The sequence below is a fragment of the Rhincodon typus genome, chromosome 2 (genome assembly GCF_021869965.1).
Source record: "Rhincodon typus isolate 14 chromosome 2, sRhiTyp1.1, whole genome shotgun sequence".
NCBI lineage: Eukaryota > Metazoa > Chordata > Chondrichthyes > Orectolobiformes > Rhincodontidae > Rhincodon > Rhincodon typus.
Window position 1 is genome coordinate 54,492,143 of NC_063333.1, and position 16,066 is coordinate 54,508,208.

Here is a 16,066-nt window from a genome sequence, read left to right on the forward strand (position 1 = left end):
TGAGAACATTATTGTGGTGTCCTAAAACTGAATTAAGTATATCATTTTCTAACTATATAGTACATCAAATAATTAGTATAACAGTTTAAAGCAGCTTCTTTACATTCTGCTGATCTTTGTTGTTCATGCAAATAATGGTGTTTGAGGGAGGGAGACAGAAATTATAGCTGGCACAGACTTAACAGCAGAACCTTTATTCCTTCCATCAATTAATCTTAAGATCAAAGTCATTCTCTGCAATAAAAACTGCAAGCTGTACATGCCAATTTGATCCCACTTCATGTCCAGAACAGACAAAAACAGGGTGCTGGAGAAACTCAAGAGGTCTGACAGCATCTGTTGAGAGAGAAACAGAATCAACGGTTTGAGTCCAGTGACCCTCCTTCAGAACTTGATACCTACATGTTCAAACAGAGCTTGGTGTATATTAGAGCATTTCTGACTAGCTTGACCCTAACCTGAGTGTTAAGACCTAAGTCCAATCGATCACCCAAACATCTTAACTTTACCCTGTCCCATCACACGCTTAGATTACAACCTCGTTCCACTACTGCCGAAAGCTTTTGTCACCTCTTAGCTTAAATTCTCCAAATTTGCCCCTCAGTTTGTTTGGGAGAAAGTTGCAGCGTGGAAGCAACACATTTCATTGTTAAAGTGAGAAACTGTTCATCTTCATATAAGCTGCATGGTTTAGTCCCACTGTTTTGCCACAATTTTCATAAGCAGCTATCTAAATCTCTTTTTAAAACAGATCTGTGGAACTCTCCTTCACCAAGCCTTTATGGCACAGAAATTGACTTGTCAGTCACTTTTGATGCAAATTAGCATGGTTAAAAGTGCTTTCTGTGAATCTAAATTTCACTGCACTGTTTCAGTTGACCAATGAAATGAAAATATCGCTTTACAAATCCAAACAAGCTCAGAACGCAACAGTTCCTAACCTAATCCGTCAGTGTGTCTTTCGCAGCTCCAACGCTTCCCTACTCCGCGTATCAATGCCCAATATTCTATTCCAATTTTTAATCCCTCCTTCATGTTTCTCCTATAAAGTGTCAACACTACAGTCAGTCAGTGGAAATTTCTTCAGAGATTAGCAATTACATTGAACCCAAGCACCAGTTTGGGATGCTACAGAAGGCAGTTAAGAATCAACCATAGAAATAACAAGGTGTAGAGCTGGATGAACACAGGAGGCCAAGCAGCAGCAGAGGAGCAGGAAGGCTGACGTTTCGGGCCTAGACCCTTCTTCAGAATCAACCATATTGTTGTAAGTCTGGAGTCACATGTAGGCCAAACCAAGTAAGGACAATTGTTTCCTTCCCTAAACGGAAGGCCAACTGGGATTTTATGACAGTTGGCAGTGGCCACATGGTTATCATTAGACTATCTTTATTTCATTCTATACCTTTGCATGCCACTTACACCATTTGCCATGATGAGTTTCAAAGCAATATCGCCAGAACATTAGCCTGGGATTCTGGAATACTAATCCACTGACATTGTCATTACTCCACCACCTCTTCTATTATGACCAGTGATGCACATACTGCATTGAAGTGTTGCCCACTTGCACAAATAACAATATAGTAATATTGATAAATATTGGCCACGACACTGCGAGAACACCCCAATTTTCCTTACAGTTGTGTCAGGAGATCTTTTCAGTACATCTGAGAGAGCGGGGACAGGGAAGGGGGAATCTCAGGTTAATATTTAATCAAAGAATCGAATCTTTAACAGTGCTGAACATTTTCAGAACCAAACTTTAGGGGAAGCTTAAACTTAATGCTGCAGCCTTTGGTGTGGGACTTAAGCATACAGCCTTCTAACTCAGAAGCAAGAGTACTACCTCTGACTGACTAGGTTACAGTACACAGGCTATAGAACATAGAACAGTACAGCAGAGGAAGGTCTTTCATCCCACCATGTCTATGTGCCAACCATACTGCCATTCTGAACTAATCGCATTAGCCAGAACGTGGTCCATTTCCCTCTATTCCCTGCCTGTTCAAGTGTCTGTCTAAATGCATCTTAAACGTTGCTATTGTTTCTGCTTCTACCACATCCCCTGGCAGCACAAGGCACCAACCATCCTCTGTGTAAAAACATTTCCTTGCACACCTTCTTTAAAGTTTTCTTCTCTCACCTTAAACCTATGCTCCCTAGTATTTGACATTTCCACCCTGGGAAAGAGACTCCATACTCACACGATGCTTTCCAAACTATTATCCAGTGTGACTGCTTTTTGACATTTGAACACTAACATGACGCAGAATACTAACAAAAACAAAACAGCAATAGAGAAGCACTGTATAACATTCAGTACATAATCATTAAAGCTTGTTTATATATACATTTAGTAATTGTATTATAATTGTATTGGAATCTGTAAATTGCTTCTGCTTTTGGACCTTGACCAGGAAGCAGCGCACACTTAGTGTTCATATCTACGTTCAGTATTGCTGATCAATAGCAACATCATTCCAAAGATCCCTAGAGGCCAGTTTGACATCATTGATTTTAAAATGGGAGGACTCCACTAAATGTTTACTTTTCTATTGAACATTTCAAATGACACAAGGGAATGGCCCAGATTTTAGTGTGCTGCCAAGGCCTTGCAGGCATCATCATAGAAGGCCTTGAGTAGGGGAGAAAGATCCTGAGCAATGAGCAGGCCATGGCCATAGCTGAATGTGGCCAGGCCCTCGTGCCGGGTTTGCGGCTTGAAGGAGGGTGAGCCCGTGACCCCTGTCATGGTGTCTGTGACCTCACTCAGGGTTGTACCCCACAGCTTGAAAGCTGCTGATCCTGTACATTTCAGAATTCTTTTCTTTAAGGAATAATGCTTTCTCAGCTAGCATGGACACAAATGACCAAATAGCTTCCTTCTGAACAGTAAATAATTCTGGGGAGGTGATGTCCAATGGTATTGTCACTGGACTGTTAATCCAGAGCCAGCTGATGTTCTGGGGCCCCGGCTTTGAATCCTGAATTTGAATTGAATTTGAATTCACTTTTTAAAAAATCAGGAATTAAGGATCTAATGATGACCATGAATCCACAGTCGATTGTTAGAAAACCCCATCTAGTTCACTAATGCCCTTTAGGGAAGGAAACTGCCTTCCCTTATTTGATCTGGCTTTACGTGCCTCCACACCCACAGCATTGTGGTTAAATGCCACCTGGGCAGTTAACGATGGGCAATAAATGCAGGCCCAGCCTGTGGTGCTCTCATCCCATGAATGAATAATAAAAAAAAATAGTTCATCATGTATTAAATGACCCAGCACCACTTTTCTCTGGTGAAGTGAATTCCAAAGACTAACAACACTTTGAGTGAGTATAGTCATCTTCATTGAAGGTGGTGACCCCTTATCTTTAACTGTGCCCCCAGTTATAGGTTCCCTCACTAGAGGAAACATCCTCCCAATATTTAGCCCGTCAGTGCACCCCAAACCTGCTCCACATTTTTCAGAAGGAAATCTCTTTCGTCCAGGAATCAGGCTGCTGAACCTATTCTGTAGTGTTTCCAATATAAGTGCATTCCTCCATAAATAAAGAGACCAAAGTCAGAAGTCACAGGACACCAGGTTAGAGTCCAACAGATATTTTTGAAATTACAAGTTTGCAGAGTGCTGTTCCTTCATCAGGTGAAGTGAAGAAAAGCATAAAGGCACAGAGGGCTGTGGAGGCCAAGTCGTTGAGTGTCTTTAAGACAGAGAGAGATAGGGTTACAGAGAGAGGGCAGGAGAATGGGGTTGAGAAACATATCAGCCAGCCTTACAGGCAGTGAGACCAAAACATTCACTTATTTGCATCAGAAGTGTATAAAATGAAGATGTTTAGACGTAAAATATGATTTTTAGGATGCAGGGGTTACTGGCAAGCCCAGTATTTATTCTCTATCTTTACTTGTTGAACAACTAAAAAGCTTTTGAAACTATGTTATGATCCCAGATGATGGCAGTACTGGCCAAGTCAGATTCCATAGCGAAACCTGGCTTGATAGGTACGAACAAAAACAGAAGTTGCTGGAAAAGCTCAGCAGGTCTGGCAGCATCTGTGAAGGAGAAAATAGAGTTAACGTTTCGGGTCGGGTGACCCTTCCTCTGTTCTGAGGAATTGATAGGCAGAGAGACCATTACAATGGTGTGAGCGGAGTATCGACAGGCTGAATAACAAATCTGTGCAGGTGATCAAAAGTGTCAGATGGTGTAAGTAAATTGGCAACAGCTGATAGCAAATGAAGGGATGAGTTATAATCTGTTAATTGAGGCAGAGAGATAATTACAAAAACTTCAAAATATGTTGGTGTTGGAGATGAACCAAATGGCTGGAATAACATATTAGTTATAAGAGCTGAATGCCGAGGCTCTAACCAAAGTAACAGGTAATCCAAAATTGTACAAACTAATTAAGGTAGAGACATCACAACAAGTTATCAATGTGATGGTGTCAAAACAGGACAGTAAGGAAGATTTTACAAGTACAGAACAGTCTGGTGGGGTTACTTGTAGCACAGTATGTACCCAAGATCATGGTTGAGGCCGTCTTTGTGGGTAAGGAACTTGGCTATCAGTTTCTACTTGGCGATTCTGTGAAGTTGTGTATCTCGAAAGCTGCCTTGGAAGAAATTGTGTGTCAGGTGAAAGCCAGTCTTACCAGTGTCAAAACCTGAAACATTATAAACTGTTAGGAGTGTAGAACCTCAAAAGGATATTGACCTGACTTTCTGCAAACAAGATTGCTGTAAAAAATTTTAATTGAATATATCTTGTTTCTGTTGATGACAAGATCTTTCAAAAATTGGCTTACGTATATATTTTTCTTTCCATTTATGTAATAAACTTATGATCTCTGGTTAGAAGGACGCCATCAGCCTTGTGTGAATATCTTCAGTAGCTGACCACCATGGTAAATAACTTACAAAAACAAAACTTCGTATCTATCAAGCCAGGTTTCGCTATGGAATCTGACTCGACCAGTATTGCCATCATCTGGGATCATAACATAGTTTCATAAGCTTTTTAGTTGTTCAACAGGTAAAGATAGAGAATAAATACTGGGCTTGCCAGTAACCCCTGCATCCTAAAAATCATATTTTACGTCTAAACATCTTCATTTTATACTCTTCTGATGCAAATAAATGAATGTTTGGTCTCACTGCCTGTAAGGCTGGCTGATATGTTTCTCAACCCCATTCTCCTGCCCTCTCTCCATAATCCTATCTCTCTCTGTCTTAAAGACACTCAATGACTTGGCCTCCACAGCCGTCTGTGACAATGAGTTCCACTGATAAACCACCCTCTGGCTGAAGAAATTCCTCCTCGTCTCTGTTCGAATGGATGACCCATTCTCTCTGAGGCTCTGCCCTCGGGTCCTATTCTCTCCTACTAGTGGAAACATCTTCTGTATGTCCAATCTATCCAGGCCTCTCAGTCGTCTGTAAGTTACAATGAGATCCCCCATCGTCCTTCTAAACTCCATCGAGTACAGATATAGAGTCCTCAACTGCTCCTCATATGACAAGTACTTCACCTCCGGGATCATTCTTGTCAACAACCTCTGCACCCCCACTAACGCCAGCACATCCTTCCTTAGTTAGGGCTCTTAAATCCCTTTGTGCTTCAGAGTTCTGAATCCTTTCCACATTTGGAGAATATTCTACACCTTTATTCTTCCTACCAAAGTACATAATCTCACACTTTCCCACATTGTATTCCATTTGCCACTTATTTGCCTACTCTCCAAACCTATCCAAGATTTTCTGCAGCCTCCCTGCTCCCTCAACACTACCTGTTCCTCCACCTATTTTGTGTAATCCACAGACTTAGCAACAATACCCTCATAATTCCTTCATCGCAATCATTTTTGTATAATGTTGTCGTCCCAAAACTGACCCCTGCAGAACTCGACTAGTCATCAGTTGCCATCCTGAAAAAGACCCCTTTATCCCGACTTTCTGCCTTCTTCCAGTCAGCCAATCCTGTATCAGTGCCTGTGCCTTGTCCCTCACACCATAGAAAGTGAGAAATCGATGTGGTGCCAGTTTAGGTAATTGGGGACACCACAACTAAGGAAATAGGTGCAATGGTTCTTTGTCTATGTTTCGAGAGTTAAAATTGGAACCTGCATAGTGCACTGTTGACTGGATAATACTGGAAAGACATTGGAGGATGATGGTTGGGTCACCATGTCTTAGATAGAGGATAGGCTGAGAAAGATGATTAGCAATGTTTTATTTTATCACAGTCACAGAGTTTTGAACTCCCCTACCCTAGGGAAAAGACCTTTGCTATTCACCTTATCTATGCCCTCATGATTTTATAAACCTCTATAAGATCACTCCTCAACCACCTATTCTCCTGTGAAAAAAATGCCCCTGACTATCCAGCCTATTTTTATAACTCAAGCCCTCCATTCCAGGCAACATCCTGGTAAATATTTTCTGAATCCTCTCCAATTTAATAAGATACTTCCTATACAAGGTGACCAGAACTGCGCACAATATGCTAGAAGAGGCCTCAGCAATGTCCTGTACAACCTCAGCATAACATCCCAATTCCTACACTCAAAGGTTTGAGCAATGAAGGCAAGCATGCTAAATGCCTTCTTAACCACCTTGTTTACCTGTGACACAATTTCAAAGAATTATGTACCTGAACCCCTAGGTCTGTCTCTTCTACAACATTACCTATAGGAAAGATGTTCTGAAACTTGAAAGGATTTAGAAAAGATTTACAAGGATTTTGCCAGGGTTGGAGGGTTTGAGCTATAGGGAGAGGCTGAATAGGCTAGTGCAGTTTTTCCTGGAGCGTTGGAAGCTGAGGGGTGACCTTATCAAATCATGAGGGGCATGGATAGGGTGAATAGCCAAGGTCTTTTCCCCGGGGTAGGGGAGTCCAAAACTAAAGGATATAGGTTATTGGTGAGAGGGGAAAGATTTAAAAGGAACTTAAGGCACAACTTTTTCACACAGAGGGTTGTGCAAATATGCAGTGAGCTACCAGATGAAGTGGTGGAGGTTGGTACAATTATAACATTTAAAAGTCATAAGGATGTGTATATGATAAGGTAGGATGTAGAGGGATATGGGCCAAATGCTGGCAAATAGGTCTGGATTAATTTAGGATACCTGGTTGGCATGGACAAGTTGGACCAAAGGGTCTGATTCCATGCTGTACAGCTCTATGACTATGACTACCCAGGGCCCTACCATTAAATGTATAAGCCCTGCCCTTGTTTGTTTTACCAAAATGCAATACCTCGCATTTATTCCAAATTAAACTCTATCTGCCACTCCTCAGCCCATTGACCCAGTTTATCAAGATCTCTTTGCCATCTTTGATAACCTTCTTCACTGTCCACTATACAACCAAACATGTTTCCTATATTCTAACCCAAATGATGAACAAAAGTGGACCAAGTACCAATCCCAGTGGAACACCGCTGGTCACAGTCCAATAAACAACCCTCCACCACCACCCTCTGGCTCCTACCATCAAGCTACAGGTGCTGTTGGGACTATAGAAGGGCTAGCAGCTTTCTGAGCTGGGGAATCCTCTCAATTAAGGGACAAAGGCCCAGCCTCCAACCAATTAACTCCTCAGAGAGTTAGATAGCTGTGGGCAGCTAGTATCAGAGGAGATTGTGCTCTATGGATAGCTATCCTTTCACCCAAAAAGTCCTTCCTATATTTTCTCTTTGATTTGGAATGTGATTGATGAAATAAGAAAAAGGGAATTAACTTCTGGAAACAAATGGCAACCAAAATGATTATTAGAATGGTTCATGAGCTGTGGATCATATTCTGCTGCGATTCTGATGATATGACATTATAATTAATTCGCAGACAGACTGTGAACACTGCTGGCTCTGCACTCATCATAATCTGTTTCGAAAGCCATTTTTAGGATTTATTTTGGAGTAAACTTCATTGTCTTCAGTTTTATCACAGATACAGTTTAATCAATGTCATTAAATCAATATTGTTCAAGAGAGAACAGGCAAAATATGTTACTGTCCAGCTCATAATGTGGAGCATTGTGGAGTTTACACAGGAGAACTGAAAGAGGATTCAACAGATTTAATTTACGAGTGACATTGGAAGACAACATGCCTTTGTTAATTTGTCAGAATCACTCGAAAAGCTGTGAATTATTGTTGATTGTTCATGGAGGCCAAAATGGGAAGGTTAATGTCAAGTTACTGTAATCCTATTAGGTACATACTTGTATTAAAGTAAAATCTGCAACTTTTTAAAATGTAAGTCTCTGCAGGAACCACAAGTGTATAGTTCAATAACTATCGAATCTTCATTATAAACTGCATGGTTCTCGAAATTAAGACCACTGTCCAATGCTTTGTTCCTGGTTCAGCATCTTTGGGCTGAATCTTACATATTTTTGGACAACTCTGATTTGCATCAGGTTTTTTTGGAAGGTTATTCGCTGCGAAGCCTAGCAAGTTTTCTCACCCTAACTTACTAAACTTGCTGCATTAATCAATGTCTCTCATGCCTGATTTCTGCCCCATCTTACCATGTGGTGTCTCTGGAAAAATTCACCACTCAGCATATATCTGCCCAAAGTCTGACATCCCTTATGCCCATATTGTCTTTGAAATGTTCCTGTGTGCCTGGACGAGAGTTGGCAATCCACTGATACCGCTCATCAGCAACATCATAGCACAGTGATCACAAAACCATGCTGTCCATGCAAAATGGCCGACATTGTTGACAGTCCCTCACAGACACAACCCGATTTGTCTCAGCCTAGTCGCAGTTTAACCACTAGGCCACACACTTTACCTGTCCCTAGTTACATCCCATCTGAACACCCTGTAAGCCAGTGTTTCTCTGCTTCCAATGCCTACAACACACACACGTTGTCATTGTCCAATGGGGAAACTTCACATACAGGCAAGCAATTGGACAATCCCAAACAAAAATATGTGCTTTTATTTACGGAAGGGAAAAGGGAACAGAAACGAAGTCAACAGAGGCTGAAATGTGCCCTCACAATGTCAACGAGATTTTAATATCGTCACCAAAAAATGTTAGTCAACAATTGTCTGCTGAACCCAGCTCTCATCCACTGGAGGCACATGTCAATGAAGTTCTGTCTGACTTGTAGCACCCAACGCAGCTGAGTTCTGTCATAGACAGTGTCAGCTCCCTCCTGCTTTAAGGGAAGGAGCAGGAGGTTTAGAGGATTAGCTACAATAATAGCTTGATTATTCAATCCTTTCTTTTCTCTTCTCCTCCAAGGGTTATGACTTCTTGTTATGATAAAATTCCAGGCACCAGGTCAGCTTTGGTGCTTCATTCAAGGAGCCATTCTTCATCAGTAAGCACAGGATTGTCAGGCAATTTGACTATCAAGATATCGCAGTAAAAAAGCACTGGCCTTACTTAATGCCTTTCACATAGCCTGTAATCATATTATGTAAGCCCTAATATCGGAAGAAAATCTACAACTTTTTAAAATGTGTGTTGCTACAGAAAATAAATGTGTACAGTTCAGTAATTCAATGTGTGAAGTCTTAAGTTGTTATTCTTTGTCACGAAATGCATGGATCTCAAAATGAAGACTAGCTTGCATGCTTGACAATGTAGATTTTGAGAAGACATTTCCACTACTGGGGGAGTCTTGAACAAGGGAACATTGTTGCAGGTTAAGGGAACACTTTTAGAAATGAGTTGCAAAGGAATTTCTTCTCCTGAAGTGTTGTGAATGTCTGGAATTCTCTACCTCATGGAGTTGAGGAGGCTAGTTCACTAAAATTGTTAGAGGAGGTAAATAGATTTTTCAAATAACAGGGAATTGCGGGCTTTAAGGAGCTGACACAAGTAAGGAGTTCATCAGCCATGATCTTTTAGAGTGGCAGGGAAGACTTGAGTGGCAGAATGGCTTACTGCAGCTCCTATTTATTATGTTCTTATGTATTACCAAAACTTTGTGCCTGGTTCAGAATCTTTTCTTCAAGTGCCACCTTAAATATCAGGAGTTTCTAGAAAGGGATCAGGAGCAGGAGCAGAAACACTGCCAAATTAAATAATCCCGAGTCAGGTGACTGGGGCCACTATTATCTAAAGGGAAGCATGGAACACGTGATGAGATGGATCAGATGCTCATCGTATTGTCATTGAGAAATCTGAATGTTTTTAAACTTTTAAAAATTTTATTTCCATCAACCCAGCATTTTCTTTTTGATATTAAACTTTATAATTGGAGAGAAGACTGAAGATTTAAAAAACTTGGCTACACTTCTGTGAGAGACTTTAAGTAGAATAGAAATTTATTGCCGCGTGTACTTTTACATGAAAAATACACTGAAAAATTTTATAAAGTTGCTGTGCCACGAAGCCCATATTAATCACAGAAATCAAACATAATAATTTTTTAAAAAGTATTAGTTAATGGCTCCTGGGCTCAGGGAAAGCTGAATAATGAATGATGGGAAACACGGAAGATGCAGGTGGAATGAGACTGCCATTCTAGGACGAGAATGCCATGCTGGACGGCAGGAATACCGAGCTGGAAGCCTCTGCCGAAGAAGACCACCACGCTGGGTCAAGACTGCCATTCCAGGACAATTCCACCTGCCAGGCCATTGGAATATCTGGAAGCTGATGCTGAGGAAGACCTCCATGCTGGGACAAGACCGCCACACTGGGCTTCTGCAAGCCACCTCACCACTGGGCCAGGAGAAGACTTCCGCCAAAGCTATTAAAAGAAGGTAAGATGAATCTTGTCAATAACTATAATAACTCTCCTCATGGGACAGTCCTGCCATCCCCAGTATCAGCCAAGTGAACCTCTGCTGCACTCCCTGTGTGGCAAGTCCATCCTCTCTCAGGTGGGTGGGGGGGCAGTGGGGAGAGAGAGAGGTAGACTTAGAGAGAGAGTGAGTGTAGAAAAAAAAGAGATGGGAAGTGAGACAAGAAAGACAAAGAGAGAGAGAGAAAGAAACAGATATGTTGTAATGATATGCAGATAACAGGGGAAGGGAATACAGTTGACCTGGGAAAATAATCCAATTAAAAAGTAATCAAGTCACCACAATAGTTTTGAATTGAAGCACCGGGGGATTGATGTGGTGCATAAATCTAATGAGCAACTTCTTGACTAAGGATACTGGTAGTCTTTTTTGACTCATTTTAGTCAAGGCAGTCTTGAGGTAGCAATTGCGTGATGTTGTCTCCCACATTTAAAAAATCAAATAATCAATTTTTACACTTTTGATTGTTACTCAATAGCCATTGCTTGGAAAGTGTGCATCAATAAAAGGTAGGATGATGCATGGCAGAGGTGCTATATGATTAAATAACCTACTAAATTGACCTATTTCTGGACTTAACCTCACTTTGCAGTCTCCTCAGAATCCATTGGTGTGAAATCTTATTGCTTTGACATTTGGGAGTAGCAGTTCCTTTGAAGGCTACTTTTGAGAAATTGGACGAAGCCTTTATGCATGCCACTTGAAAATCATTAACCCATTTAAAATAAAACAGCTTTGTTAGAGTCACCCAAGCATGTTAAACAATTTATTAGGAAAAGCTCACAAAGGAATTTCTGCACCTTGTGTTATAGTGCATATTACTAGATAATGTTTTGATTGCTTGCTGGAGCTGTTTCTATTAATCTTTTATTCATAAACAGCATTTACTGTCTCTAAAGTGTAACCTTTAACTTCTGAAACTAAACATATTCATATTTTTATATATATGCCAAACCAGATGCAACTAAAAATAATATACATCAGACTTCACCTTAAAATTTTTATATTTCAATATTTGTATATTATGTCTTCAGACCAAAACCCAAAAGGATGGTTCTGAAACGGTAAGGAAACAATAATTTTGAATAAAAGTGGGTCCCAGATACTTACTGAGAGAAACAAACGCCACAGGAGTCCATGTTTTTAAAACAAACAAAATAAACTTTGCCATTTAAAAATAGCAAAATAAAACAAGCTACAATATTTGTCTTATACTCCAACATCCAGAATCAGCACCAGGTAAATAAGAATGAACAGAAACAGTGCAGTAAAACACAATATATGGAGCATCAAGTGACAAGTGTGATTAAGACAGATCCCATGGATGTATCAGCAACACACACACACATGTCAGTAATCCAAAGGAGTCACAGAAAGCTCATTAACATTCCATCTTTCTTGAGTGATTTCAACTCCCCACTTCTGAAAATCCAGCCTCCGAATTTCCCTCAAAAGCTGCTCTTACTCAGATTGCCCCAGTAATTGCTCATCTCCCAGTGGTTCAATCTTTTCTCCTGCTCATTCGAAGATGAGATTCTATCCCCTAGGGATGCGTTCTAACTTCCACTCAGAGCCATAGTTCCAGTTCTTTAGTCACTTTTTGCAGAACACCACTGCTCAAAGCATTACCTTTACCTCAACGGCAAGCAGCAGAAAGCCACTGACCTACCGTCACCTTCTGTCCTCCTGACAGCTTTGTTTGAACCTTAACTGCAGTGAACAGCTTCCAGACCATGAGATAACAAGGTGTAGAGCTGGATGAACACAGCAGGCCAAGCAGCATCAGAGGAGCAGGAAAGCTGACGTTTCGGGCCTAGACCCTTCTTCAGAAAATGCTTCTTGGCCTGCTATGTTCATCCAGCACTACACCTTGTTATACAGATCCTTAAGCCTGTTTCACCTTTCAATGAGATCATAACTAATCTGCATCTGAATTTCATTGGCCTGCCTTGGTTCCCATCATTTTATATCATTCATCCAGCTCTACACCTTGTTATCTCAGATTCTCCAGCATCTGCAGTTCCTACTATCTCTGAACCAGCTTCCAGACCATCTCTGAACTCCAGCCCCTGATGGTTAGTTATACCTGTTTGCTCCCAAGACTTTTCTGAGCCTAGCTCCTCAGAGTCTGCTAATAGCATTACTTTGTTGTTATGGGGCCTCTTTGTCTTATCTTTTTCTAATGGTATTCTCTTTTGCTGGTCTTTTTCCTTTTGTTAATGCTACTAGATCCCTTTTCTCTCATGCCACACCAACATGCAAGTGCATTTTTACCATTAAATGTTCAAGGCCTCAGCTTAAACTTAAAGATTTTAAGAAACTTGAATAGAACATGCACATCCATGTGACAGGTAGTATTGAACTGTGATTTCCCCCAACCATAATACCATTTTTTGTGTCTCTGTATGTGTATGTAGGTATTTAAAAGATCATTAGAGTTTTAACTAGTAGAGCCATATGTTGATAGTTTATGGCTGTTTAGTTTTGTTTAGAATTTACTTCTTTGTAATAAACAGTTGGTCTTATTAAGTTTTGGAACTTGGTCAGTGTTTTCTATTAACCTGATTCCTTCAAACAGGTAAATTTCTGAAGAAGGGTCCCGATCCGAAATGGCAGCTTTCCTGCTCCTCTGATGCTGCCTGGCCTGTTGTGTTCCTCTAGCTCCACACTATGTTATCTCGGACTCCAGCATCAGCAATTCTTACTATTTTGAGATAAATTATTGACTTGCACGCTTTTGTAAGGTCTTTAACAGTTTTCATGACTCTGGCACTAGTGAGGGTCGAGAATCAGCGTGCTTTCCCAAGCTGAATCATAACAGTCTACATACAAATGGATATGGCACAGTGGTATCATCCATGCTTCTGAGCCAGGAGGTCTGGGTCCAAATTCCACTTTCTCCAAAGATGTCTTAGAAATTATCTCCAAAAGATACAGTGGGAGGCTAAGGAGAATAGAAAGGGCTTCTACTATTGCTACTTCAGGTTACCCATCAAGCCATGGACTAATACATCATTTGATGATGAGATCTGTAGTGATTGACAGTAGTTTAAGAAATGACTTTTTTATCACCACAATAGAGGTCACCTGATCCATGTTGGAAAGGCTAGGCCTAGGTTCTCAGCATAATCTTGTACCAAGTTGATGTAAGGTCCTCAATAATGAATGCAGACTTTCTGACAAGCCTTTTGGCGCAGCATGCATCTATATCAGTAAAGCCATCTTTGCATATATTCTGCCCCATTGAAGCCCTTATCTGAGTCCTCTGAAGCCATGACTAATGTACAACCTCACCTTTGAATGAGCAAGCACCTACATTATCCTTTGTCTCTGCCCCTGGGAGTAGCAAACTAGTACGAGTTTTTTTTACCCCATGCACATTCTGCCTCTCGCATATCCCTTAGACTCCTCAGTATTGGAACTAATTGCTGCAGCTATGAAATCCAGTAGCAACATGTCTTCATCCTAACTGTTTTCCTCCTTTCCCCTACAACTTGGGTAGGTTGCAGTCTTGGGCAGCTGAAAGGAAAAGGAGCCATGGATAAGGTACTGGTGAAAGGACAGGAGAAGCAAGGCAGTATAAGCCTGACAAATCAGCAACTTCTCAATTAAAGACACTAGGTTGAGGGAGAAATGGGCTGAGAAAAGGAGGATTAGGTACACAAGTGGTTTCATGCTCAATGGTTTCAGCTCCACTGGTGACCATGGACTCAGGAATGACCCTTCCTATAATGACACTAAGAATCTACTCCATGTGAGTAGAAACTTGGAGGGGTGTCTCACCCACTCCAGTGAGTTCCAGCTGGATCCAGCTGTGAACTACCTTCTCCTGAAAGAAAGGGGCAAGACTGCCAGTGAGTGGTACATAATTTGTTTTAATGGTGTGTTGGTCATAGTTATGCAGTTGGCAGCATGTACAGCTCAGAGATGTGGGTGTGAGGCTTGCAGCAGTGCTGAGTGTGTGATGGTTTGCAACAAATGTTTGTTATGAATAATGATTGACAGCTTGTTGCTGGGTGAGTGACAGGAGTGTCAGGAGTCAAGCAGGCCCTTCGGTTTATATTCTCCTGGCATTGACCTCCACAGCTATCTGCTCCCACTGCCTTCTCACGGCGTGTCTGATGAGCCTCCAGTGCCCCTGGGAATACAGAATGTGTCTTCTCCACACTACTTCTTCCACCAAGACCTCCAGCACAGTACTTAAAAACCTGATGTCAGTGCTTCCCCATAGTCAGCCATTGATCTCTTTTTCCCGGCACAGGTCTGGTTATGGAATAACATGATCCCAGCATCTGTTGTACAGCCACAATGAGAGGTGTGGGTTAGCTTTAAATAGTGCACACTTCCCCAAAGAAATGTAAGTTACTTACAGAAGTGAGTCCCCCATAGATGTGTATAGCCTGTGAACACATTGGGTGTGCTGGCTGCTTGCAGAATCATTATCTTTAGCAGGCCACATGAAATCGGCCTGCTGTCACATTTACCTCAATGATCCTGATTTCATTGCCCTTTTTCGAGGAGCTGAGCAATTTATAGCCCAGGTTTCTGTGTCATTTGCTGTTGTTCCTATAATCTTGAGGATTTAAGAAAATATATTGATATCACCTAATTGCTGCTTTTTAATTTTTGTAATCCTCACCAGTTTGGGCAGCATGGCGGCTCGGTGGTTAGCACTGCTGCTTCACAACACCAGGGACCCGGGTTCAATTCCACCCTCAGGCAACTGTCTATGTGGAGTTTGCACATTCTCTCCATGTCTGTGTAGGTGTGTTCCAGTTTCCTCCCACAGTCCAAAGATATGCAGGGTAGGTGGATTGGCCATGCTAAGTTGCCCATAGTGTCCAGGGATGTTTGGGTTAGACATGGGAAATGCAGTGGTGGGGGAATGAGTCAGGATGGGATGCTCTTCAAAGGCGAGGTGTGGATTTGTTGGGCTGAATAACCTGTTTCCACACTGCAGGGATTCTATGATCCTGCCATAGTTAAAACAGAGGTCCTCTGAGTTTTAAATTGGCTCTTTCAAAGACACATGGCAGCACGCTCACTTTCAATATGTTCCTTGAATTTTGTTTTGTTTTAGTAGTAGGTTGATAGTAACATAAGGGTGTTTATATTGGAAATTAACATTTCCAACAGCTTTGTTTACAGGATAACAAGGTATAGAGCTGGATGAACACAGCAGGCCAAGCAGCATCAGGGGAGCAGGAAGGCTGACGTTTCGGGCCTAGACCCTTCTTCTTCCTGCTCCTCTGATGCTGCTTGGCCTGCTGTGTTCATCCAGCTC